Below are 26,530 nucleotides of genomic sequence, written 5' to 3' on the forward strand. Positions count from 1 at the left end.
TTGTGGCTTGTGGGCTTAGTTGTTCCACGGTACGTGGAATCTTCCAGGACCAGGGATTGAACCCACGTCCCCTGCATTGACAGAAGGATTCTTATCCACTGAGCCACCAGTGGTGTACATGATTTTACATTAAGTATATTTTAAAGTTTGACTTTTTAAAAAACATACACAAAATTGTGTCTAGTCCCCCAAAGCAAAAAAAACCTAGTCTGAGCTCCCCTCTCCCTCAACAAGTGAGCAGACCAATAGAACAGAATGGTGGGGCGGTGGCAGGGGGGTCTATTATGTTAATAATCTCAATTTATAAAAGAAAGTCCTGGTCCATAAAAAAATATTCTTCAGCATTGATGTAATTATAAAAAATCAAGTAATCAATCAAACGTTTTGCTAAACTTAGGAAAACAAGAGGACATTAAAGGATCAGCATCTTTTAAAGAGACCCAGTCTTTGTGGCCTAATTCTTGAGGGGCAGTTTGCTTTAAGAAGTCAAGATGCTTTGTTCCCAGAACCATTGAGGAAGGTGATCCCTAAGAAAGTTCATCTTTCTGGACAAGTTTCTATAACGTTTTTATTTTTAAATTTTTGACTGTGTTGGGTCTTTGTTGCTGCTCAGGGCTTTTCTCTGGTTGTAGGGAGCGGGGGCTACTATCTAGTTGCAGTGAATGGACTTCTCATTGCAGTGGCTTCTCTTTGGAGCCTGGGCTCTCAGGCATGTAGGCTTCAATAGTTGTGGCTCCTGGGCTCTAGAGCACAGGCTCAATAGTTGTGGTGCTCGAGTTTAGTTGTTCCGAGGCATGTGGGATCTTCCTGGACCTGGGATTGAACCTGTGTCTCCTGCTTTGGCAGGCGGATTCTTTACCACTGAGCCATTAGGGAAACCCTGGACAAGTTTATCAAGCTATCAGATATGGTTTACATGTGCTTTCTAGAACTTTTATTTAATATACTTTTCGTACATACATATTCTTGTATTCATATTATTAAAGTTTTTTCCCTAATGCCCTATGTTCCATGACAACAGTTTTGTCACATTGTAGGGGTGGGCCATCATCAATGCTGGTTGGTGCATCCACAGCTGTTGCCAAATGTGCAACTTGTTGCCGAGGTGCCAGGTTTACAACACAGAGGAGAAAGGCTTCAGGCAACTGAGAGAGAAGTGGGCAGTACCAAACATTAGGTCACAGGACTCAAAGGAGGAGGATAAGATGCTGGAAAATCAGATGGAGAGTTGACAAACCACAACAGTTCAGTAAGGGAATTTTTTATTGTGGTGAAATAAGCATAACACAAAATATGCTATATTAACCATTTTAAGTGCACAATTTAGTGGCATTAATTATTCACAATGTTGTGCAATCACTACCACTATCTATTTCCAAAACTTTTCCATTACCCCAAACAGGCACTCTGTACCCATCAAGCAATAACTTCCCATTACTCCTCCCTCCAGCCCCTGATAAACACTAATCTTCTCTGTCACTATGTATTTTCTACGACCTTTGTCCTTTCGTCTGGCTTGTTTCAAGTTTCACCCAGGTTGTAATATGTACCAGAACTTCATTCCTTTTAATGGCTGGATATTATTCTAGTATATGTATGTACCACATTTTGTTCATTCATCTGTTGATGGACACTTGGTTTGTTTCCACCTTTTGGCTATTGTGAATAGTGCTGCAATAAACATTGGCATACAATACCTCTTTGAATCCCTCTTTTCAATTCTTCTGAGTATGTGCTAGGAGTAGAATTGCTGGTAATTATATATTTAACCTCTTGAGGAACTGCCAAATTTTCCACAGAGACTGCACCATTTTACATTTACATTCTTAATAGTCGTATATGAGGGTTCCAATTTCTCCACATCCTTGCCAGCACCTGTTATTTCTGTTTTTGTTTTTTGTTTAATAGTCATCTTTATAGGTATGAAGTGGTATTCACTGTGATTTTGCATTGCATTTCCCAATGACTAGTGATGCTGAGCATTTTTAAAATTGGGTTGTTTGTCTTTTATTGGGACTTCCCTTATGGCTCAGCTAGTAAAAAGAATCTGCCTGCAATGTGGGAGACCTGAGTTTGATCCCTGGGTTGGGAAGATCCCTTAGAGAAGGGAAAGGCTACCCACTCCAGTATTCTGGCATGGAGAATTCCATGGACTGTATAGTCCATGCGGTCGCAAAAGAGTTGGACACAACTGAGTGACTTTCACTTTATATAAATATTATTGAGTTGTAGAAGTTCTTATACATTTTAGATATTAAACCCTTATCAAATATATGATTTGCAAATATTTTTCTCCCATTCTGTGGGTTCCCTTTTCACTTACTTTTTTTTAGCATTAAAAAAGTTTTACTTCAATTTTTTTCCTTAAACTTCTCTTTTCACTTATTTTATTTTAGTATTAAAAAAGTTTTACTTCAATATTTTTCCTCTTACAAACAACTCTGAAAAGTTGATATGCACCTGTCTAGCATAGCTGTTTTTTAAAGGCAATATGGGGGCCACCGAGAATGTCTCCCAGACAGGAAATTCTGCTCAAAATCTTCATGCTGAGGGTGAAGGCAGGAGAAGGGGTAGAACTCTGCCATCAGTTTCCCACCCCAAATCCCCGCCCTGGGCTGAGTCACGCTCTGCTAAGTCGCAACTTGTAGCTCCCAAGATTACCTGAATGTTTGGGTAGCTGGGGAGAATGCCAGGGTTTCAAGATGGCCCACATACAGCCTGATGGGCCCTCAGCCAGCACCTTCTTCCCATTCCAGCCATAGAAGTGCTGAGCTCCTTCCTGGGTGGCTGGGGCCTGCCTGGGCCCTAGGGGGGGTGGTAGCCTGTCATCCCAGCACCCTACCCCAGCCTCCACCAGGACTTTGTGATGTTTCCAGTCTCATCAGGCGCTGCTGAGGCCTAAGTCATGACTCTGAGGCAGACAGTGAAAAGAGTCAGGCAGAGTCTGGGGACCACGGCTGGGGTAGAACCTGCAGCCCTGGGCTGCCCCTACTTGTTTATTTCCAGTCTGTGGTCCCTCGCAGGGAGGGCTGGATCAAGCCTGGTGATGGCAGCCTTAGCCCTGTGGTGGGAGAAGGGGGCAAGGAGGGAGAGTCATAAGGACAGGGCCAGGGTCGAGAGAAGCAGACAGAAACTCGTCCTGCAGTTTGCTAGTTTGCCCACCTGCAGCAGAGCTCTGCTTCCAAAGGGACTCCTCAGATCAGGCCTGCTGGGTGACCGTCCAGGGCATGGGCAGGCCGGGTTGAACCTGGGGCCGCAGCTTTGAAGAACGTTGGCAGGGGAGGACTGGTTGAGACTGGGGCATGAGGCGTGTTCAGGGTATAGTCCTGCCAGTGCCCAGCCATCAGAAGCAGTGCTCCTTGGAATGACCCATGTGGTCAGGGCTGGACAGGCCAACATCCTGGCTCAGAGCAGGAGTACTGGAGGCTCCTCCTCCAGGGAGTGTGGTCCTGGATCATCTCCTTGCTCACAAAGCCCTAGTGTAGTCCCCTGCTTCAGGGGTTTTGTCTACTGTGAACCAGTTGCAACAAAATGTCCTTCTTGTTCTGACCAGCAAAGAGCAGTTGGTCATCCAAGTCCCTCATGATGGCGTGGATCGCCCATAGCATCAAAGTGATGCTTGTTCCTCTCATGATCATGTGAATAGATTTCACCTCTTGATAATGAGCTTGAGATTCTGGTCTGGACAGATGGCAAACTTTTCTTCACCCTGGTAGACTAGCAGACAGATTGGGTGCTGAAACTCAGTGATGTCTCCAGTCTTCATGTTTTCCAGGTACCGGGACATCTTCCAGTAGGAAACATGGGATGGGTGTCTTTGAAGTAAACCTTGATGACTGGGCCCATCAAGCCCCTTCATCATGCCTGGAAATGCTGTACGGCTGAGTGATTAGGTTTTGGTGGATTTGAGCTGAAAATTAGATGTGATGACTTATGAGGGGGTCCAAGATATGATGGGGATGTAGCAGTTGAAGTAGAACCACTGGTGTTATGGCTGATAATCTCCTCATCAATAAGCCACAGTGAGTACTTGATATCTGGGCTTTCAAATGGCGAGGGTGCAGTGCTGGATAGAGGGGCTACAGAGCAACCAGACTAGGGAAAGAACCACATGTGCTCAGCTGGGCCCTGTGATGATGGCTGCTGCCCCAGCTAAGAAAGCTGGGCCACCTCTTCTCACGATATCCTTTGGTGCACAAACATTTTCAATTTTGATGAAACCCAGTTTATCTATTTCTTTTTTAATTGCTCATGCTTTGGTGTCATATCTAAGAATCCATCGCTAAACCAGAGGTCACCAAAATTTACCCCTATGCTTTCTTCCAAGAGTTTCATTATTCCATTTTGAGTCAATTTTTGTACATGATGTGAGAAAGCCTCTGGCTTCATTCCTTTGCATGTAGAATCCAGCTGTGCCAGAACTGTTTGTTGAAGGGACTGATCTTTCCTCACTGAATGAATATAGTACTTTTGTGGAAAACCAATTGGCCATAGATGTATGGGTTTATTTGGGGACTATCAGTTCTTTTCCATTGGTCTATATGTCTATCCTTAAGCCAGTATTACACTGTTCAGATTACTGTAACTTTGCAGTAAGTTTTGAAATCAGGTGTTGTGAGTCCTCCAATTTTGGTCTTTTTAAAGACTTTTTTTTGGCTATTTTGCGACCTTTGCAGTCCCATGTCAATTTGAGTAGAGGGTTTTTTCATTTCTGAAAAAAAGGCTGTTGGAATGTTGATAGAGATTGTGTTGAATCTGTAAATCACTTTGGGTAGTAGTGCCATCTTAACAGTTTAAATCTATGTTCCAATCCATTAGCATGGATATAGTTTGATTTAGTTAGGTCTTTCTAAATTTGTTTCAGAGATGTTTTAGAGTTTTCAGTGTATATTTCACCTCCTTGGTTAAATTTATTCTTAACTTTTTGATGCTATTTTAATACCAGTGGAATGTTTTATTTCCTTTTTAATTGTTCATTACTAGTGTATTGAAACATGACTGATTTCTGTGTGTTGATCTTGTTACCTGCAACTTTGCTGAATTTTTAAAATTAGCTCTAGTAGCTTTCTTGTGGACTCTTTGGAACTGTCTATATATAAAATCATCACATCTGTGAATAGAGATGGTTTTACTACTATCTCTTCAATTTGTTTGTCCTTTAATTATTTTTCTTATCTGCTTGCTCTAGCTAGAACTTCCCATGTTGAATCGCAGTGATGCAAGTATGCATCCTTGTCTTATTCCTGCTCTTAGGAGAAAAGCTTTCAGTTTTACTGTTATCATGTTAGCTGTGGGTGTTTCACAAATGCCCTTTATCTTGTTGGATAAGTTCCTTTTTATTCTTAGTTTTCTGAGTGTTTGTATCATGAAAGGTGGTTGAAAGTGAAAGTGAAAGTTGCTCAGTTGTGTCTGACTCTTTGTTATCCCATGGACTGTATGGACTATACAGTCCATGGAATTCTCCAGGTCAGAATACTGGAGTGGGTAGCCTTTCTCTTCTCCAGCGGATCTTCCTGAGGCAGGGATCAAACCCAGGTCTCCAGCATTGCAGGCAGATTCTTTACCCACTGAGCCACAAGAGAAAGCCACACTGAAATGATCATTTTTTATCACATTTGTTCTCTTAATGTAGTTTATTACATTGATTAATTTCTTTGTATTGAACCACTCTTGCAATCCTGAGATAAATCCCACCTGGCCATAGTAGATAATCCTTTTCATAAGTCGTTGGATCTGGTTTGCTAGTATTTTATTTAGGACTTTTGCATCCAGAAAGGATATTTTTTTTTCTTGTGATGTCTTTATCTGCCTTTGGTCTCAGTGTAATACTAGCCTTACAGAACGAGTCAGGAAGTGTTCCCTCCCTCATGGTTAACTTCATCAGCTTTGGAGGTAGATGGTGTCAATTTTAAGCCTACTTTTGCTGCCAAATATTTTGTAATAAGTTTTTTCATTGTTTACTGCTCTAGACATCAGTTTTCCATCTGTAAAATTGGTGTGTTGGGAGGATTAATTGGAATCATTCATTGTAAACCCTGTGGTGTACAGGTAAAAGTTTAAGAATCAGCTCTTAGAGAAAGTGGGAGTAGGAAACCCTATTTTGTAGTATTTGCCTGTTTCCATGGTGTAAATACTCCTGCCATGGTTGATTTTAAGATGCCATTATGAAGTCATCTAAGGGGAGATGAGAAGAAATGCACATAGTATCCTCGAATGAGCCAGTGGAAACTGACTCCAGTATATCACTTAAAAAAAAAAAGGATGAAGTACGTAATAAATGATCAATGATTAAATTTTGGACTTCCCAGATGGCACTAAGGGTAGAGAACCCACTTACCAATGCAGGAGACATAAGACATACAGGTTCGATTCCTGGGTTGAGAAGATCCCCTGGAGAAGGCATAGCAACCCACTCCAGTAGATTTGCCTGGAGAATCACTGGACAGAGGAGCCTGGCAGGCTGCAGTCCATAGGGTTGCAAAGAGTAGGACATGACTGAAGTGACTTAGCACAGTATAGCAAAGCACAATTAAATATTATCATTTCAGTTGCCTTTAGCAAAAAGAATTAAATAAAGTGAATATAGAATGATTCCTGAAAAGTCAAGCTATAAATCTCCCTCTATATTGCCTTATGTTCTAAAATAGTCTTGGTACTTTGAAATGTTATCTTCAGATGGTCTATTCTCTGTGGGAATCACTTCTCATATCTCCTTACTATCTCTAGATCTTACATCGTTGTTTCCAGTGAACATAATCACAGGGAGGACAGTGTATGGATAAGTCTGTCTGCCCTCCTGGCAATTGACCACACCTGGTTTTTATCTTGTTCTTTTCTCTTTTTTTTTAGATTTTTGGACCATTTTTAAAGTCTTTATTGAATTTGGTATTAATACAATGTTGCTTCTGTTTTATGTTTTGCTTTTTTGGCCATGAGGCATGTGGGATCTTAGCTTGCCAACTAGGGATGAATCTGTACCTCCTGCGTTGGAAGGCAGTACTACTGGACTGCCAGGGAAGTCCCCAATTAACTACACCTGGAAAAACTTCTTGCTCCTGATTGCTTAACATGTTAACCTTGAAAACTGCTGGAAAATTTAGATACAGCATCCTGCCTTGGCTCCCTGGTTACTAAGGTGTTCTGCCTGATACTGACCCTGACAACAGTCACCACCTGGTCATGCTTTCCCTAGAAGGCACACACAGATTGCCCAACTGCCTCATCCGGCAAATAGTTCTAAACAGTGTTTAGACTTCTGCTCAGATTCAGGCTTAGGACACTTTATGAAGTAAAGACTATCTTGCTCTGTCCCCTCGGTACCTTTCAGTAAATTTCAATTCTTTTACCAACTCAGTATGTTGTCCCATTTCCTTATCCATCCATCTATCCATCCACCATCATCCAACCAAGACTTGCAGAGTGCGTAATGACTATAAACACAAAGACGGTATGTGGCTTCCACTACCTATAAACTCACAGCCTGAGACGGGGTCGGGTAAAGTGAAGATAGATATGCAAACAAATAATGAGAATATATTGTGATAAGGGAAAGCACAAAAGTATACGCAAAGTACTCGGGGAAACTAAAGGAGGAAGTCAGATTGTCTCGGGGAGGTACAGAGATTTTTGCAGAGTGGGTAAAGCATTTTGGGTACAGCTGAGCTTGGGGCCAGAATATAAGGTAGACGTGTATGCCCAACTATGGTGTTGCACGTGATCGTCTAGCAACAGGAAGCCTTTCTTTCCTTTCTTTCTTTTTTTTTTAAATTGTCTTGCATCTTAGAACTTTAAGGCCATGGTCCCTGTTAATAATAAAAGAATAGCCAACTTTTTCATGGCTTATAATGTGCCAGATACTGTACTAAGTGCTTTAAATTCATTATTTAACTTAATCTTCATAGCAACCTTAGAATACAGTTAACATTATCATCCCCATTTTACAGATGAGAAAACTGAAATTTAAACCTCAAAGTCACACAACTAGGAATGGGCAGAGCTAAAACCCAACTCTTATTCACTGTTGAGCCTGTGCTCTTAGAAACACAAGCCGGCTGGACTTGGTATAGTTGAGGGACTGGAAGACTGATCCCCTCTCCTGACACCAGCCCGCCAAAGCTTCATTGCATTTTGTAGTGCTCACACATTAAACCCACTTACCTCAAACCTGGGCCGATAGCGATTATCTGATGGCACCTTGTTTAGGAGGCAGTGGTAGTTAATGTGGAGAAGGACTTCGAAGGATGTTGACAGCAATGCCAATTTACTTCCAAGAACTGTGGTTCCTGTGGGGTGATGTTAAGTTAATGATTAATATGCTCTTGTGTGATTCAGCTAATGCCCTTCCCAAATAATGTGTTAACCCAATTAAAAAACGTGTCCAACTGAGCTGAATGTCAGACCTGTGTGTTAACTTGCATTTTGCATCTGTAAAAGGAAAAGCACTTCCATTTAATACTGCTTACCAGGTATTTTATGTATATAATTAATTATATTATTCTATACATATGTATAATTGTATAATGTATATATATAATGTCATGTTGACATCAACTCTGTGAGATTGTATGTATGTGCAAATAAGTAACCTGAAGCTCAGAAAGGAGAAGCCGCTTGTTCAAGTTCATAGAGTCAACTACTTTCTACTACTCTAGGACCACAACTATCGGGGTTGTCTTGTTTAATTCATATCATAGTGAATAACTGCTCTTCTTTTTGATAAAGAAACATTATTTATTTTTAAAGATGTCTCCAAAGAAGCATGATTAGTTTAGAGATGTGGGATAGTGGAAAGACTGGGCACTTTGGAGCTAGGTATTCCTGGGTTAAAATTCTAAATCCTGCTCTGTAGTGGTGTGACCTTTGGCAAGTTCCCTAATCTCACCTCAAAAGGTGATTGTGAGAACTGAAGCAGGTGGCTGGTCCCCAGGAATATACTTCAGTACTCATTAGTCGTTTTCAGCTCCTGGTTGGTGTAACATGAATGGGCATCTCCAGACATCTTAAGCAAATTGGTTAAATACACAGTATATTCTTAGAGATACTTTAATTTATTTTAATTAAAAAAAAAAAAAAAAAACTCCTGCTAGGTGGCCTTTTGGGGGGGAAATTTATGGATGGTATTTTGAAACAAGGCAAATCATACAGCTCCCGCAGGTTGAGATTCGACAGACTCACCAGTGAGGCCCATCATACCCATGAGAGTTCTGGGGAGGAATTGGAAAAACTGCTGTGTTGAAGTTGCAAAAAATCTGGTCCAGGAGACAAAACACACAGACAGATGGAAAGAAATAACAATAGAAGGCAGCAGAGGACAAGAGCCCAAGCAGTGGTGCAGGCAATCAATAGCGTGTAAATTTGGAAGAGACAGACTGTTTCAAAGAGGCCAAGAAACCCTTCCTGGCCCATCTCCTGCTCTCCCTCCTTCTTCTGCCCCTCCACAGCACTTTGGGTTTCTCTTAGAGTCACCAGTGCACTTAGCTCTTTGTAACAAGGTGGAGAAACTATCACGCTCTCTCTTAATAGCTGGCGCCAGAATTCCTCTTGAGGATAGAAGCATCTAGGTTTGGAAAATTAGGTGTAATGGAATAGGTTGGAGAGTACTGGAGGCGGAGTTGAGACCTGAGGACCTGGACGTTGGAGGAGGGGAAATTTACTGGTTTTAAGACAGGGAGAATTTGAGATTGGGGGTGGGGGTGCAATCTGGGATGGAGTGAATGAGGAAACAAGAGGAGGGAGGGAAAAGGGAACAGGGAGAGAGCAGCTGGCAGCCCGCAGAGAGCTGTGATTCCTTCCCACAATTACCTACATCTCCAGTGACTGCTACTAAACCCAGGCAGCTTTGTGTGAGTGCCTTTGATGGGAAAACCAGGAACAGGCTGAGTTTCATTTCAGCATTGTGCAGAACAGATTAGATGTGAGGGGGTGGAAGTTACCCAGTTCTTGAAAGGGCTCTATACTTTTCACGGTCCAGGTGAAGACTGAGGATTCAAACCAAGTTTACCAAAATTGTTCAGAGGCAGACTTCCAAGTTATTTCTCCAATTCCTTTCTCTTCTTTGCCTAGTCCTTCCTTTCCAACTTACAGTACCTGACATATAGTAGGCACTCCATAAGTATCTATTGGGCTGAATCAAATATAAATATGCTACATCGTTTTTGCTGTCATGGTACCTAAAATTGAGTGAAGACAACACAAATGCATTTCACATATAAAAGTAAGTCTAATCCTAACAATTCTGAGAAGGCTATAAATATCCACTAATAGGCCTAACATGTGTCTTTGTTTTTCAGTATTCTTCAAGATTTTGCACACATTTCATCCTCTAGGAAGCCTACCTGGATTTTCAGTTATGGTTCCTGTCTCTGAAATCTTATGACATTTCCTACCTATATCAGCAAATTTGACACTTGATCACTTATTTTTTGATGGATGGCTTGCCTTTTTCACTGCATATTACAGTTCCTGAGGGCAGAAAATGAGGCCACTCTTGCTGAGGGCTGAGTACATATAGTACCTTATATACATAGCTAGCTGTTTAGTTGATTGTTACTGATAATATGCGTCCTACATCATGTTCTCAGAAACTTGAGAATTTAGTATGTGCTTGGCAAGTATTAGTACTGAATAACTGTTGAATTGAGTTGAATTGTTGGGTAGTATAAACATCTGAAAATACAAAATTCTTAGATATCATTCTCATACCAAAAATCCCAGAAAATTAGGAGGGAATTAAATATAATTCTTGTTAAGCTATAATTTATCTTCCTATTGCTTTGAGGCGTGTAATTTAGGCTTTCCACTTCAAAAGCTATTCTGATTTCTTGGCCAAAAATTTTACATGGATACTTTGAGGTTAAGAAATAAAGATACACAGCATTTTGAAGCTGGCAGGCATCATAAGATCACGTGCTCTAACCCAGGTGAAATGTGAGTTCAGAGGGTTGCACAGACTGCCTCATGCTTCTGGAGTCTGTTGCAGAGCTTACCTAGTTTCCACGTTTCCTGCTTTCTGGTTCAGTGGTCTTTCTGGGGCACTAAGTTTAGTTGTCAGAATAGCATTTCTTCTAAATGTATTTATTATTAATGCACTATACTAAGTCCCTGGGGTAGAATAAGCCTCATCATTATAGCTAGTAAGTCAGTCTGAAGCAATCTGATATTCCTGTAAAACTGAATAAATTTTGTAGTAAAGTATCCTTGGGCTCACTGCCTTCTGAGATGGCATCATCTCATTTGCCCTATATTAAAAAATATCCATAAATGAGCCCTTCTATATGGACATTCATTACAACTCAGCTTTATTGATTCTTTTATAGTGCCGTTAATTACAGGAACCACAAAAACCTTCAATTAGATTAAAGCCATAATAAATAAGATGAGTAATACTTTTTCTGCTCTGTATATTTTTTTTTGTGATAAACTGATGTTTATCTTTTCAGACATTGCTACATTAACATTTTATAAAATAATTATATCAAATATTTTAATTTGTTAGGCAAAAACATTTTAATATTTTCTAATAACTAATGGCCTCCCTCGTGGCTCAGATGGTAAAGAATATGCTTGCAATGCAGGAGACCTGCGTTTGATCTTTGGGTTGGGAAGATTCCCCTGGAGAAGAAAATGGCTACCCACTCTAGTGTTCTTGCCTGGAGAACTTCATGGACAGAGGAGCCTGGCAGGCTATAGTCCATGGAGTCACAGAGAGTCAGACACTACTGAGCAACTGACACTAATGATATTAACAGCTCCAATACTTTGGCCACCTTATGCGAAGAGCCAACTCATTGGAAAAGACCCTGATGCTGGGAAAAATTGAAGGCAAAAGGGGAAGGAGGCAGCAGAGAATGAGATGGTTAAATAAAATCACTGACTTCAATGGACATGAACTTGAGCAAACTCCGGGAGAGAGTGAAGGACAGGGAAGCCTGGTGTGCTACAGTCCATGAGGTCACAAAGAATCGGACACGACTTAGCGACTGAACAACAACCAATCATTATTAATCCTCATGACAACCCTGTGAAGTGTACATTATGGTTATCTTGACTTACAGGTAAGAAATCAAAGCTTAAAGAAATTCAGTGTCTTGCTTAAGATCCCACAAGAGGGAAAGCTGTGATTAAATGAGATAATATTAATGTACCTAGCATATGCTGAGCAGATAGTGTATTGAATAAATGCAAGTGAAAAAGACAGTGTGAAGTGAAAATAAGTGAAAGAAAAGATGAAGCTATTGTGAGGTTAGTATATAAAATATGTGTTATAAGTTTCAATATATAATACATATATGACTGAAACTTGATTCTGAGCTTCCTAATAGTCAAAGGGAGAAATATAATCAGTTATATAAGTAATAAATAACCTTGCTTAAGAGAAGTATAATATCTCTAGAGCTGAGGGCCCTTTTTCAAGATGAAAGATTTAATTTAGCCGGGACCTTAGAGGATGAGACAAAGTCATTACTGGGTGCTGTTAGAAGCCTGGAGGAGTGATGGCCAAACCTGAGTGGAGTGGAGAAGCCTGAGTTGCCCTGGAAGGAGGCAGAGCAAGGATTAAGAAGTTGGAGAGGTGTGCTAGAAGGGAAATATTATGGAAGACCCACCAGAGGATTATGTTCCATGGGAGGCCTGAAGGACACAACATTCACCTAAACCATTAAGAATGTACTACAAAGAGGGGGACCACCATCACCAATAAGTGCAGGCCACGGCTCAAAACAGGTGAGTAGTCCCTTCATAGTCACAGGCATGATGGGGCATCTCCCAAGGAATAGAGACCAACTGAGAGTGTTTAACTATTAGGAGCCAAGAAACCACAATTACCTTAATTACCAGTAAGGTCAGAAGAGTAGCCCAAGGGGAATTCTGTAGGAATTGAGAGAGGATTAATAGCTCATGGCGTCCTTAGGGCAAATATGTAGCCAACAAAGATACTACAAAAAAATCTAGAAAGAGTAGGCCATGACCATGAGGTCCTGTGATGGTATGTATCACACAAGAAGTCACCAGGGGCAGTTGACCTCACAGAGTGCTGGAAGGCCTTGGAAAGGCACACCTGAAGTGACAGATGAGCGGCAACCATCTGAAAGGCTAGGCCGTCAGTCCTGCAGGGTGTGTGTTCAATCAGAAACCTCTGTACGGAACCGGGTCCGCAATCACAAGAATGAATGGATCAAGGAACAAAGGGGTCAAAGTAGAACCGGTACTGCTTACCATCACTCCCAGTGACCCACTGCGGGACTTCGTTTTTCTTGTCCCTGCATTCTGGATTCCTCAGTTGTTAGACTTCTTGGGCCCCAACTGAGGTATGCTCTTCCCCAGGGCTATAACAAAGGTCCCATTGAACTATGAATTGTAGCTGGATTCCTGCCTCCAGGGACCAGCAGGGGAAAAGAGTCACCTCCCGGCAGGGGGAATCCATTTTCATCAGCAGGAGGATGTGGCCTTTCTTTTACATAGTGGTGTAGGGAGGAATGCGTGTAGGACCCAGGAGATTCACCTGGGCCTCTCCCAGGACTCTATTGCCCCACCAAAACTATGTCTGGATATGCATAGCACTCCTGGCCTCAAAGAAGGCAATGGCAACCCACTCCAGTACCCTTGCCTGGAGAATCCCATGGACGGAGGAACCTGGTGGGCTACAGTCCATGGGGTCTCGAAGAGTCGGACACAACTGAGTGACTTCACTTTCACTTTTTACTTGCATGCACTGGAGAAGGAAATGGCAACCCACTCCAGTGTTCTTGCTTGGAGAATCCCAGGGACGGAGGAGCCTGGTGGGCTGCCGTCTATGGGGTCGCACAGAGTCGGACATGACTGATGTGACTTGGCAGCAGCAGCAGCCTGGCCTCAGAAGCATGTGATTGCAAAGGGCTCAGATGCCTCAGGAATGAAGACTTGGGTCACTTCCCTAGGAAGTGATGATATCGCTCCTGCTGAAATGATAGCCACAGGTCAGAGGAATTTAGAATAGACAAAAGAGGGAGAGAGGATGAGAACCAGCAGTGTCTTGGAAACCTAGCGGCAGTGACCTGGCTATAGTTTGTCTCAGTGACCATCTTTTCTAAATTTCCCTGTAGGCGGAGAGGTCGGCAGACCCATGGAGGTCCTGCTCCCTGCACCCACATGTATGTCTGAGCAGCACGTTGGGTAGTACACGGTCGCCATGAGAGTGTACTGCTCAGATCTCCTCCTCTGGGGAGGCTGACTAACAGAGGGCTCCAGCCATTTCCTCTGTGCATCCACCGCCATGTTTGCATGGAGACTGGGCTACCTGTGCCAATGGCAGCATGGCACGCATGCCAAGGCAGGCCAGTCCCAGCGAGCAGTGGCCACTTAGGCTTTGGACTCCAGCTTGGTCTACCTGAGGCTTTCTGGGAGCTGCTCTTTCTACCTTGTCCTCTCTTTTCTCCTCTTTTCTCCACACATGTCGAGCTGCATTAGGGTCTGGAGGCTTTCCTTGCCTTCTACTCCTCCCCTCTTTATCTGTTATAGGCACTTTCTAATAAAACTCTTATACATCTAATCCTGTCTTCTTTTTTTCTTTCCTAAGTTGAAGTATAGTTGATTTACAGTGTTGTGCTAGTGTTGGTGTAAAGCAAAATGATTCAGTTTTACGTATATATGTATATGAGGCTTCCCAGGTGGCTCAGTAGTGAAAGAATCTGCCTACCAATTCAGAAGACGCAGGAGGCACAGGATCGATCCCTGGGTCAGGAAGATCCCCTCGAGGAGGAAATGGCAACCCACTCCAGTATTCTTGCCTGGGAAATCTCATGGACAGAGGAGCCTGGTGGGCTACAGTTTATGGGGTTGCAAAGAGTTGGACATGACTGAGCATTCATGCATACCACCTCCTTTGTGTATAGATCTATATTCTTTTTTTGATTATTTTCCATTATAGGTTATTATAAAATATTGAATATAGTTCTGTGTGCTATACAGTAAATCCTTGTTGTTTATCTCTGGTGGTGTGCATCTGTTAATCCTATACTCCCAATGTATCCCTCCCCTTCTTCCTGTTTGGTAATAAGCATGTTGTTTTCTGTGTCTGGGAGTCTGTTTCAACACTGTTATGTAAGTAAGTTCCTTTGTACTATTTTTTAATTCTGCATATAGGTAATATCATGTAATATTTGTTAGTCTCTGACACTTCACTTAGTATGATAATCTCTATGTCCATCCATGTTGCTGCAGATGTCATTATTCCACTCTTTTTATGGCTGAGTAATATTCCATTGTATATACACACACACTGCATCTTCTTTATCCATTCAGCTGTTGATGGACACTGTCTTACTTGTTTCTTGATGGACCTATATTAATGTATGCTCTTTACCTAGTGGCTAGCTAATCTAGTGTGATCCATGTACTGTAATAGAGCTGGAACAGTGAGTTTGTGTAGACCTTTTTACCTAATCTTCATAATCATTTATTGAGGTAATGGGTAGATAGTATTATTCCAATTTTATGTGTGAGTAAGTGTGTTAGTTTCTCAGTCGTGTCTAACTCTTTGCAACCCCATGAACTGTAGCCCACCAGGCTGTTCTGTCCATGGAATTCTCCAGACAAGAATACTGCAGTGGGTAGTATTCTTTTCTCCAGGCGATCTTCCTGACCCAGGGATCAAACCCGGGTCTCCTACATTGCAGGCAGATTCTTTACCGTCTGAGCCACAAGGGAAGTCCTTGTGAGGAAACTAAGTATTAATTTAGAACTTGTCTGGGGTACTAAGCTAGGAAGTGGCAAAGTTGAGCTGAAGTTCAAACTTAGGCTCATGTGTACTCTAAAGTCAAATTAAATACCAGTCCATGGGACATGGGCTGAGGGCAGAGTTAACATCTTATGAGAGCCGAAGCATCTGAGGAAGAATGACCTTATGTCTTATAGGAGTGAGCTGAAGCACTCAAATCAGGTTTCAAACCAGACCAAAGTTTATCTCAAGCAATAATTTGAGGGCAGAACCAATACTGTCTCAAGGGTGTGATGCCTCTCAATATCAAAGTTTTATTCTGGACAGTATTCTCTCAGAAATTTTAGTCTGGAAAGGTTTTTAAGTGTACATTCATAAGTATACATATATGATTCATTTGCTTTCATCTTTTTTCTTTTGTTGAATTATACTTTTAGCAAATACCTATTGATCTTTTACTACATGTCATGCATGATTCCAAGTAAAATATTATATTTTACTTTTCCTTCTTGTTACATTTAATCAAACTCTTTTTCTTCCTTTCAATCTATCCTTATGAATTCATGTTTTCAATAGTCTTCTGTCTTCACAGTGCTCAGCAGTGGAAAAGGATCTCATTCTTGTAAATGTAATCATTTCCCCATCATAGATGGAGGCTAACTCAGTGCACCAGAAATCATACGGAAGATCAATCCAGTTTCCGTTTTAGTTTTGAGGTAAAAGATTTAACATTTAATTTTACTTTTCCTTATTTTTTTTTTTTTTAGGAGGGTGGAATGAGGGAGAGGGATTGTTAAATGAAAGGCAAACATTTATTGAATACTATATTTTCAACACAAATGTAGTCTTGACTGTAAAAAAAATAGCACTTTAGGCATCTCAGAGCATTGAAATTTTAAGTGGTTTAAATATTACACATTTAAAACATTTAGCTCTATATAGATAAAACAGAGTAATGTAGAATGAACATTTATTCCATTTCCTCTGATTTTCTATCTCTTAAATCTCTTTTTTAAAAAATTAGCATGTATCACTATCTGGCATTGTCTTAAATTATTCATTCACTTGTTTTCAACTATCCTCCCCAGCTAGGAACCTCTTCTGTCTTATTTCACTGCTGTATTTGCAAGACAGAATAGTGCCTGGTACGTAGTGGTACTCACCAAATATTTGTTGTAATTCATTTATTTAACCTAAAAAGGGGATGACTTCCTAAAGAATCACACATAAAACCACAATGTAAGCAAACAGACAACAAATCAAAAACCCACAACAGTTCAACATACTTGACTACGAGAAAACGGAAAACTTGAACAAGCGTAGCGTTTTAGAGAGCAAATAGTATGTTGGAAGAAAGCATGTCAGAAACACTTTGATATTTTCATTAAAGCTTTAAATAAACTTTGCTATTTTTTATTACTACTACAAATTGATAGAAGATAGTATGACCCCAGAAAATAGTGGACAAAAAACAAAAACGCAGTATTTCTCCTCCTCACTTTTGGCACACACACTGATAGATTAAGAGAAACATGACCAACAAATACTAGTGAGAAAGCCCATGGAAAATTATTAATCTCTTTAACAACCATGGAAATTCAAAATTAAAGCAACAAGGTCTATTTTTGAAACATTAAGGTTATAAAACGTTTAAGGACTTTCCTGATAGCTCAGTTGGTAAAGAATCTGCCTGCAATGCAGGAGACCCCAGTTCAATTCCTGGGTTGGGAAGATCCCCTAGAGAAGGGATAGGCTACCCACTCCAGAATTCTTGGGCTTCATTTGTGGCTCAGCTGGTAAAGAATTGCCTGCAATGCGGGAGATCTGGGTTCAATTCCAGGGTTCCCAGATCCCAGGATTCTGACCTGGAGAATTCCATGCACTGTATAATCTATGGGGTTGCAAAGAGTCAGACACGACTGAGCGACTTTCACTTTGACTATTTTTTTTTTTCACTATTTTTGAAATATTAAGGTTATAAACCATTTAAAAAGTTATGTCCATTGTTACAAAACTGAACATTGTGTATATTTTTAGGACAGTATAAATCTGTGGAAACTTCTCCCATCCAAGTACTAACCCTGCCCAACCTGGTTAGCTTCTGGGATCAGAGGAGATTGGGCATGTTCAGGGTGGTATGGCCGTAGATTTGTGGAAACTTCTTGGAAAGTGACAGGCCAATATGAATCTATGAATCAAGAATCTAAACCTTGCAGTCCATTTGATTCAATAATCCCATTTCTGTGAATGTCTCCTAAGGTATTATCTGTTATAAACATTACATATTTAATTATTATTTAGGTTATGTGCAGGAAGAAAATCATTGGTTATGAAACTTCTGTAGTAAGCATTTAAGTAAAATGCTTATAAATTAAAATAAGCTTAAGGGAACATTTATAAAATTACATGTACACTATCATTATACTTGTATTAAAAATATCCCCAGTGAAAAAATAATTACAAGAAAATTAGAGGTGATTTTGGTTCTCTTTTCTAGTTTCCAACTTCCTATAACTAAATGTTATGACTTGTACAATGGTATTTTAGTTTAGTTTGTTCAGTATAACCTTTTAAAGGCAAACCTCACTGTTTGAATCTATTTTCCCATTGTAATCCAGGTAACAGCTTTTGCAGAAAAAGATTGGTGAGCAAATGCTCTTTTGATGAAAATTCATGTGTGAAAACTATGTATGTAAGATTTCTGGTTGGATGCTTTTTTTAAAAAGAGAATTTCCTAATAAGATACTTCTTCATTACATTTGATTTGGTTCAATTTAGATTAATATTTGTAGCAGATTGTAGGTTTCTTGCTACATATCACCTTAGAAGGAAATATGTTTATTCCTCCTTTTACACTGTTCTCTTTCTCCCTCTCCCTATATATTCCCTATAGAGAAACTTTTAAAAGCTTTTCTACTTTCAAACATAAAGTTGAATTCCTCACCCAGTTTAGTTGGTGGCATCCTTGGTCAACTTGTCAACTAACTGAGAGAATTTGGGAATCATGTGAGATTCCTTCCTCTGCCTCAACATCCAGATCTAATTAGTCATTACCCACTGACTATTCTATCTCCTCAGGTTTTTGACAACTTCCCATATCTCTCCCTGGTGCATGGATGTAGCTGTTGGTCTCATCACTTGCAGTTTGGAGCTTTGCAATGCTATATGATTAATCTCCTTGCCTTCTAGTCCATCTTTCACATTATCCCTAGATGCTGCCATCTATGGGGTCGCACAGAGTCGGACACGACTGCAGTGACTTAGCAGCAGTAGCCGCAGTGGTTCTCAAAGGGGATGATTTTTGTCCCCCAAGAGACATTTGACAATGTCTAAAGACATTTTTGGTTGTCATAACGACCAAGTGGGGACTAGGGAGCTGGCGGTGGGGGTAGAATGAAGGAGGAGCAAAGGGGGTTGCTACAGGCATCTAGTAGTTAGAGAACAGAGATGTTGCTAAACACCCTACAGTGCAGAGGACAGCACCCCCCACCCCCATGACAAAGAATGTTCTGGCCCAAAATATCAGTAGTGCTGAGGTTGAGAAACCCAGCCCTGGAGTGATTCTTGTCAAATAAAATCTGCTGACATACCTCAAAAACAACTATTTTGGGCAAAAGTTTTTGCATAAGGCTCATCTTCTCTTCCGGAGAAGGCAATGGCACCCCACTCCAGTACTCTTGCCTGGAAAATCCCATGGACGGAGGAGCCTGGTAAGGCTGCAGTCCATGGGGTCGCGAAGAGTCAGACATGACTGAGCGACTTCACTTTCACTTTTCACTTTCATGCATTGGAGAAGGAAATGGCAACCCACTCCAGTGTTCTTGCCTGGAGAATCCCAGGGACGGGGGAGCCTGGTGGGGGAGCCTGGTGGGCTGCTATCTATGGGGTCGCACAGAGTCGGACATGACTGAAGTGACTTAGCAGCAGCAGCAGCAGCAGCATCTTCTCTTATCTCCCCAGTCACACAGAATATACTTATTACTGCCTGTATGTACCACTTTCTCCCTGGTTCCTATGACTTAATTTGCTACTTGTAGCTTCTTCTTTTCTTTTTGATCAGGCTGGGTTTCATGGTTCTTCCATTGATCACTTTTAGAAGAGCATGAATCATACTGAATTGTTGCTTATCTCTCTCCTCCACTCCACTGTGAGCATCCAGAGGTCAGGGAAACCATGCCCCATAGGGTCAACACAAGCTGGTAACTAACCCAAATTCTTGAGCTTATCTTACAGCTTGCTAAAAAACCCCTTGCTTGTAGCCTGCCTTCACTGAGCAAGGCTTAATTATTTTGTTGCAAATTGCATATCCACCAAGCTTCATAGCTTAAACCATAAGATGCTGGCCCGAGTTTTCTCCAGGAACTTGGAGTCAGCTGGGTGTAGTCTGAGTTCCAGCCTGCTATGACTGGTTGAGAATACTGATCCTAAAACTGGGCATGCACAAGTGTTCCATAAATAACCTTTTGACTTCAGAGGGCCAAAAACTGTATCCCCAAATCATGGTAAGTGCCTCCATTTTTGAATATGCATATCATGAAAGTCGCTCAGGCATGTCCAACTCTTTGCAACCCCATGAGCTATACAGTCACCAGCCCAGAATACTGGAATGGGTAGCTGTTCCCTTCACCAGGGAATCTTCCCAACCCAGGGATTGAACTCAGGTGTCCCACATTGCAGGTGGATTCTTTACCAGCTGAGCCCCAGGGAAGCCCTACATACCATGAAGAAGCATGTAATTCAGATACTCCTGTTCAGAACCTGATCACTTCATCCTTTCCCTTTCCTCAGTCATCTTTCCTCACACCTGAGACTACACTGCTTCTTTATCTTTGAAATATCCCAAACTCCTCCCCTTAGAGAGGCAGATTTGAGATTTATTCTCCCATTTTCTTGCTTGGCTGCCTTGTGGATAATTCCTTTCTCTGCTGCACATCTTGGTGCCTCAACATTTGGCTTGCTGAGCTTCTAACCAATGAACCTGGTTCAGTAACATCAGGAACTGGGTCTTTTTTTGAATCCTCAGCACCCAGTGCCATGCTTGGTATGTAGGGGATGGGTCTGAATTCAACCAAGTTCCTCTCCTTATTTCATTTCATGAGTCCTGCAGAGCAACCAGATTTGTTCTCAAGCACAGTGAGTTCATTGCAGCTTTCCTGACTTTCCCTTTTCTGTACCCTTTGCCTTACCTGAAATTCAGTTCTTTAGTGTTTCTGTTTCCACTCATATCACTGCCACCTGTTCTTTAAGGCCCACCACATGTATGGGGCCTGGTGTTATCTTAGGTCACTTTCAGCATCATCTTTATGAAGAAGGTATTATCCGTATTTGATAGGTGAAGAAAATGATGCAAACAGTGTTGAGTGGCAGGTAAGGCAAGACATTCAAACACTCACAAGGTAGGCAGCTTGGGCTGGACCTTCCCCACCTGATTCTCTTGTCTTCTCTGTTAGCTCTGCTATCTCCTTCCTGAAGGCACCTTGGAGATTGTTTAGTGTGCCCCTCAACTCTTATGAGTAAATTGTAAATTGTTTAGGGTAACACAGGTGGTTAATGGTGAGAGTCACACCTAGAACCCAGAACTCCAGATTCAAATGCAATTTTCATGCACCACATACCATACCCAGCACTTGCTCTGTATGAAGTAAACCGCAGTAACTCCTCAAGTCTCCAGGAATCCTGGAGGGTTAGTAGAGTCAGGGCACATGGGGAAGCCTCAGGGAGCAGTGAGCTGAGTTGCAGAAGTCTAGTTATGCACAGTCTAGGCAGGTTCTCATCCAAAGATTTCCTCTTTGGATGAGAAGATACTGGTATATTTTAAGCATGGGAATGAGTGGAACACTCACATGTGAATTTTAAAAAGCTCACTGTGTAGAACTGGAGACTGCATTGAATACAGAGTGACAATTTAAGATATATTTGTGGTCCTTCAGATGAGATGAGAGATGGTGGTAGCCAGGATCATGTTGTTGGAACACCTAGAGAAACAAGTGGACTGGAGACATGCTCAGGAAGCAAAATTACGAGGATTTGATCATAGACTGCCTGTGGGGTACGAACCTTGGCTATAGTATGATCTTGACTAGGATAATTAAGCCTTGATTTGTTTCCTCATGGATAAAAGGAAGATAAAACCGGCTTCGAGGGATTATTAGTACAAAATTAAAATCGCTGGCACACATTAGATATCAATAAATGTGTTTATTACTATTTATAAGTTTTTAAAAAAACTTCTAAGACCTTTAAATACAGAATGGGTAGGATGTGAAGTAACCTGTCAATGTAGGGAGATTTATTTCTTAAGTTCTGTTAGCCTCGGGCTTCACTAGCTCGCCTCTTGCTCAGTGGGAAGAGAGGCAAAGGACTGTGAGAAATGCACCGCATGCACAAAGATGTGGTGAAGTGCACTCCAAATCTGAGAGGGGTCTATCTACGGCCAAATCCTGACAATTTCACTTTCTGGCCGCAGACCTCTCATTCCTGCATTGGTGTTTTAGACTACGTGGTAAAAAGAAGCGAGTGAGAGGCGGGGGCGTGAGCAAAGCAGGATGGGGGCGGGGCGGGAAGGCGGGAGGCGCTGGGCCCTGCGCGGTGGCCCTGCCACCGCCTCCGCCTCCGCCTCCGCCTCCGCCGCGGTCCCCGCCCGGCTTTCCGGGGCAGCTGTGCGTGACGCCACGAGGAGGCGGGACCTGCCGCGGGGTGGTAGGCGGGGCCAGCCGCGGGGCGGGGCGGGAGGCGGGTGCGTCGCCCAGCGCAGGCCGCGGCGGCCGCCGAGTAGCTAGCCGCCGCAGACTTGCCCCGGCCCTCACCCAAAAGGTGATTGCCCACCCTGCGCCCACTCCTCAGCCCCCGGCGCGTCAACGCCGGGGCCCTGGGGGGTTAGCCGCTTAGGGAGCTGGCCGCCTGACCCTGACCCTCGCAGTGACTCGGAGCCCCCCGGCCCAGGCGCACACGGAAGTGGTGAGTGTCACCGAGTGGAGGTAGAGAAGCCTGCGGCGGCCGTGGGCAGCGAGAAGAGGGGCGCTCAGCCCGGCACTGGTGGGAGACGCGGCTGCCGCTCTCGGGCCTCGCGCGCCGCGCACCCTCGGTCGCTCCTCGAGCTGGACCTGGGGGCCGGGCCGGGCCGAGGTAGGGGCGGGCTAGGAAGGCGGGGGATTTCCAAAGGAGCAGAGCCGGCTGGCGGCGGGGAGATCGGGGGCCGGGGCCCCCCAGGCACGAAGGGGAAAGGTTAAGGCTCTCTGCCCCCTCCTCCAGAGTGCACACCAAGTTTTCATAAACAAGCCTGGGACGCGCTGACATCCTGTTTATACCACCCCGAGATACAGGCGCGGGGTTGAGGTTTGACGTCCCTCGCTGTTGCACCGAGAACTTGACCGCCAGCCCTTTGGCAGAATTGCCGGGGAGCGGGAGGAGGAGTTTTCAGGCCTCAGGACGGATGCTGAGGGTCTTTTTCTTTGACTTCTTTGCCATCTCAGCGAAGGAAAGTTTCTAGGATCTGGGGCCCTGTTTGGGGCAAAGGGGCGTCTGGGGACTCAGGAGACGCCCCCTCCCCTTTTAGGTTCTTTTGGGACTCGGGCCTCAGGCAACCGGCGAACAGTGTGAATGACGCACCCTGGGCCGGAGGGCCAGGGAAGAGGAACAGTGAAGAGCCGTTCGTAGAATTGTGAATCCTTCTGTAAAGGGTCTCATTAACCGAAAGTGGGGCTGGTCTCTTGCTCCTTGTCTAACAACTCAGACTCCGTCCGCGCGCGGTTATCAAACATCAAAAAAGAGACGTCGCTTTAGCAGGACTAGTAAACACCCCCTCGTAAGTCACTCCCCAAGGTTCCAGGGATGTGGGCGCCTTGGATGTGTGTTAACCGAGGAATTTCTCTAGGAGACTAGAAAAAGGGTATGATTATTACCAGGTGTTTGTGCACCTTTTTTTTTCTTTTGTATGGCATATTCTTTGTGAATTCTTTTGTGTCCATGGCAAGAGGACCCCGTCCCCCCGTGCCACTTCGCTTAATACGTGGCTGTGAGCTGTTTTCTGTCCCTGGTTGGATACATGCTATTAACTTTTTTTTTTTTTAGGAGTCCAGGACTTTTCTCTCAGTGGCAGTTTACAGCTGTGTAAAATTGTCATTACTTTTTTTCGGTGGAGGAAAGCGTTAAAAACCTGACATAGTTAAGTGATGAGTATAATGCAGAAACAATTAAATGTGATCGTGGAGTGTCTGGTTGTTGGCTTTTTTTTTCTTTTTCTTTTTTTTTAAGAAAGAGAGATTTGCCTTATGGGCATTTACAGAGTGGAAAAAAAATTTTTAGGATGAACATTTTATATTGATTAAATCTTTGTTCCTCCCTTTCCAAAACCCCATTTTGCGTTGTTTCTGGCTTTTGCTTTGGGTGACTGTTTTTCAAGACCAGGCAGTCGTTTTTATTGAAGGATCAATGTGTTCTTCTGTACTTTGTGGTGAAGGTTAATGGAGGCTACAAGGGTACCAGACACTTTGGGTACAATAGGCATTGTAATATGGAGAAAATGTCTCCTATGTATAGATCCAGATCACATTTAAAGACGCAAGTGCATCATATCTACAAGATTGTGAACAGTGTGAACAGGAATAATCACAACCTCTTAACTCTCTGTATTATATTAGCTAAGCACTTATACTGTATTTTACTTTATCTAAATACCAAAATATTTTTTTAGTACTAGGGTTGCAGTGTGACACTCCGTATTGAATAAAGCTAGTTTAGTTTCCCCATTCCACAATATACTACCTGCTTATTATTACTGGGAAATGATGATTGAGGGTGAATAAATTATACATATATAGATAAAATAATTCAAACATTTCCCAAAATATAACTATGTTTCAATTTGTTGTAATTTAGTCAGTCTTAATATCAATTTGGCTAATGCTCTATATGTGTTTAAAATCTCTGATCAATTGGTATCTACCCTTTACAGGTTTAAAGTGTTAAGGGGAATTAGCTTGCAAAATGTTTTCAATTCAGACATTTGCTAAAAAGCTGGTGAAAGAAAGGGATTTTGAGGCCAGAGTTGCTTTTTGCAGGAAAAGAGGCTCTTTAAATGACATGAAGAAATGCTTCTAAATGGGATAATGAAATCTGCAAGGTTAGATTCTGGGTTCACAAACACTAATGGTTTCAACTGCAGACCAGAAATTCTAATAATGTTTTGAAGTTATCGCTCAGTTTCTTCTGAATATCTTGAAGTATATGTTTGGACAGAAACTCAGCTGAAGCAAGTGTTGAGAATGTGTAGGTTTATACCCATTTTAATAGAGGGGACACTAAGGTATAGCTGCATTCATAAGATTTATTAACAAAGACTGAGGTCTGTTTTTACCCCTTAAATGCACATTATTTTATATATCTTTATTATGTATATACTTATTATGGTCTAATGCGATAATATGCTCTTAGAAGATATATCATCTGAGATGTGAGTGTTTACACAAGGAAATTTTTCTTGTTTGTTTTCACATTAAAAAAATATTTTAAGTGGATAGAGAATTGATTAATTAACTGAATCTTGCTGAGCAAGCAGCATCTGATGGTCTGTGATTTATCATGGCCCAGTGTTCTGTGGAGCCTCATCATAGAGAAAAGATACCAGAAAGAACCTTGTAGATTCTTTTGGACCAGTGTTCCTCAGCTGGGTATAACTGTGCGCCTAAGGAGGTATCTGCAGTTTCTGGAGGCATTTTTAGTTGTTACAACTGTGGGGGTGCGATGGGAGTGGGGAGGCAGTGTTACTGGTGTCCAGTGGGTAGAGGTCAAGGATGCTGTTCTACATCCTACAGTGCCTGGTGCAGCCCCCTACAGCAAAGAATTCTCTGGCTCAAAATGTCGGGAGTGTTAGGCTTGAGAAATTATGCTTTAGCAAGTGGGTAACAAGATCCTGCCTTCTGTCATGGCAGGCTGCTTCACTCAGGCACCTATTTTCTTCATCTGTAAAATATCCACTTTGGCCATCACACAAAGATGTTGGGAAAAATTACAAAAATAATGGATGGAAAGCATGAAGTGCTGCGCAAGTTATAACTATTGTGAAGACATGATTTTTTTTTTAAATTGAAGTATAGTTGATTTACAGTTTTGTACCAATCTCTGCTGTGCTGCAGTGACTCAGTAATACACACACAGACTTTTTAAATATTCTTTTCCATTATGGTTTATTAAATATCGTTCCCTGTGTGATACAGTAGGACCTTGCTGTTTATCTATCCTACATATAATTGTTTGCATCTCCTAATCCCAAACTGCTGGTCTTTCCCTTCCCCATCCCGCTCCCTCTTGGCAATCACTTATAGAGAACCCCCTTGGTATATTCTTTGTAAGATGTGATTTTTTAAAATAAATGAATTGTTAGATATACTGGTTGTTGAGGAGGAAAGGGGGTGCAGTATGTTGAATGCCAAGATTGATGGTTTGGTGTTATTAACTTCTTTATTCATTTTTTAGGGTAGAGGATTTACTTAATGTAGTTTTATTATTATTAGAGCATAAAATTTTTATCTCTATTATTTCTTTAAATGTAAAGATTTTCTCATTTAACTCATTGTAAAAAAAAAAAAAAAATTAGAACATAAAGTTGAAAGTATAGGAGAAAAGTCAGCCATGGCCCACTCCCTTACCCATTTAAGGACAAGTTCTTACCAGTTGTTTTTTTTTCTATTAGCGTCATTAATGCAGAAGAAGAGTTAACTATGGAAAAAGCAGCAGCTGGTGACCAGGGAAGGTGCTGTTTGTTTTTGTGCCCTTCATTTCTCCCCCTAATAATTATGTACAGTCAGTTATGTTGTAGGAGACATGAGAGGAATTGGTTCT

General features: G+C 42.0%; 1 protein-coding gene across 2 annotated transcripts in view; it reads left to right on the forward strand.

Annotated features, from left to right (window-relative positions):
• JAK1 (Janus kinase 1) overlaps nt 1–26,530 on the forward strand; it is a 244,595-nt gene that overhangs the window by 83,644 nt on the left and 134,421 nt on the right. The window contains exon 1 of one of the 2 annotated variants that reach the window (XM_043461070.1): nt 22,410–22,648. The exons of the other annotated variant lie outside the window; for it this stretch is intronic. The gene's annotated coding sequence lies outside the window, so the exon portion shown is untranslated. Of the gene's footprint in view, nt 1–22,409; nt 22,649–26,530 lie in introns of those variants that run through there. 2 annotated transcript variants of the gene reach the window in all.

Source organism: Cervus canadensis, chromosome 2 (assembly GCF_019320065.1).
Source record: "Cervus canadensis isolate Bull #8, Minnesota chromosome 2, ASM1932006v1, whole genome shotgun sequence".
Lineage (NCBI taxonomy): Eukaryota > Metazoa > Chordata > Mammalia > Artiodactyla > Cervidae > Cervus > Cervus canadensis.